We start from the raw sequence: 2,201 nt of genomic DNA, 5'->3' as shown, positions 1-2,201 counted from the left end.
ATATATATATATATATATAATGTCGGATTAATAGATATTCTGATATTAATATTAATATTTAATCAAGATATTGCTTTCGAGAACAATTTTATTTTCGTTAATACGCGGTTTCCACTTGCGAGTTTTAGTCTTAAATACTTTTTCGGTTCGACACGTATATTTCAATAAAGCGAAGTTCAGCGTGCAAATTTCGATGTAATCGAGTTTCACGAACGATAGATCGCGCATTAACCAACGCGACACCGTCGAGTTTCTATCGCGCCCCCCTCCCCAAATTACGATCCCCCAATCACGTGGGATCGGTCGCGCAACATTTATCGCGACCAGAGCTAACGGTATAATTCAAAATGCGCCTGCCACGCAAACAAACGGACTCCCTCCCTCCCTCTCGTGTAATTCACGCGAAATTGTGCGCTACGCTCGAATCCCCTAATATTCGAGGAAAATTTACCGATTCAATAACGCGATCCAATCCGATTAGTTCACCTGGATCGAGTAACTTACTCGAAAAGCGACGACACGCCTATGGGAATATCTTCGAATCGTTTTTCTATTGGAAGTAAAGACGAAATATTTCTTTTTGTCGAAAGGAATCGATGAACGAAGGGAATCGCGTTTCGGTGGGATATTAGTTCGATCGGTAAATGAGAGAGGATAAAGAAGTTTGCGATTTTAAATCTTGTCAATTTTTAAATCTACTTTTTACAAAATTTTTTAATTCGTGTAATTGAGAGACGGTGTTTATCTTGAGTAGTACAGTTGTGGCAATTCCTATATATACATATATACATGTAAACCACGTTTCGATCTAAATCTCTCAAAACATATGTGAAATTCGCATATTATACTACCTTTCGTGTACGGCTATGAATCACACTCGGAGAATTATGCGGAATATTCATGTCTAGCGAATCGCGGATCGAATCAAGATCGAGTGTTGTCGACTCGGAGTCCTCGAAATTCTCGAAGAGATCGGAAACGGAATCGAGAGTGTTTCGATCGAAACTGTCGAATCGAAAGATCGAACGATCTAAATGCAAATATCTTTAATATTAATCCGCATCTATTCGAGCGTGTAATAAGAGAAGGCATCGAGGATTATATCGTGGCACAGAGTTCAATTGCGCGGAATTCCTTCGAGATTTTGGTGGATCGTCGTAAAACGACGATTGATGGGAAACCTAGCGCGATATATCGCTCTGTTGCCGTGTTACGTGTACATGCACGGATGAAAGGATATTGGAAGAGATTCCGGTTTAAAATTTATCGGTAAAGAAGAAAACGATTATATTTATAATCGTAATTAAGGTATAAAAGAATCGTAAACCTGAATTCGTTAAATTTCGGTTTAAAATTTATCGGTAAAGAAGAAAACGATTATATTTATAATCGTAATTAAGGTATAAAAGAATCGTAAACCTGAATTCGTTAAATTTCGGTTTAAAATTTATCGGTAAAGAAGAAAACGATTATATTTATAATCGTAATTAAAATATAAAGCAATCGTAAACCTGAATTCGTTAAATTTCGGTTTAAAATTTATCGGTAAAGAAGAAAACGATTATATTTATAATCGTAATTAAAATATAAAGCAATCGTAAACCTGAATTCGTTAAATTTCGGTTTAAAATTTATCGGTAAAGAAGAAAACGATTATATTTGTAATCGTAATTACGATATAAAGAAAATTGTGCCTGCATTCGTTGAATGGAACGTATTAATTTAAAAAACTGCGATCGCATAATAAAAAAATGGAATGAATGACGATTCAATAAAATGATTAACAAATAATTATCAAACGTAAAGTGTTATCATTAAGAACTATGATATATAACTGATTTAAAAAAAGACTGCAATTGTGCATACGATCGTAATAAAAGATAAGAGCATAAGATGATTAAGTATTACCATTAAAAATTATATTACAGTTAACGAGTTAATTAAAAAAAAAAGAAATTTGACGAGCCTTAGCTTCTATAAGATGATTAACAAATAAATATCGTAAAAAAAACGTATCATAAACTATCAACCCTCCATTGCATGAATTTTTACGACGAGTTGAAAACGTTTTGAATATGATCATGGAAATAAACAATAACAGCAACTTCTTATTTTTCAAAACGTTGAAACTCAAATACCCCAACCACGAATTTATGCAATAGAGGCTCGATATTACGAATGAGATATATACATGTATGATC

At 33.8% G+C, this 2,201-nt stretch overlaps 1 protein-coding gene across 1 annotated transcript in view; it reads right to left on the bottom strand.

Annotated features, from left to right (window-relative positions):
* LOC102679693 (A disintegrin and metalloproteinase with thrombospondin motifs 12-like) overlaps positions 1–2,201 on the bottom strand; it is a 44,453-nt gene that overhangs the window by 14,235 nt on the left and 28,017 nt on the right. The gene's annotated exons all lie outside the window — the stretch shown is intronic.

This window comes from Apis dorsata, unplaced genomic scaffold (assembly GCF_000469605.1).
Source record: "Apis dorsata unplaced genomic scaffold, Apis dorsata 1.3 scaffold_147, whole genome shotgun sequence".
In the NCBI taxonomy this organism is placed as follows: domain Eukaryota; kingdom Metazoa; phylum Arthropoda; class Insecta; order Hymenoptera; family Apidae; genus Apis; species Apis dorsata.
Note: the sequence above shows the minus strand (reverse complement) of the source record. Positions and strands in the feature narration are given on the sequence as shown.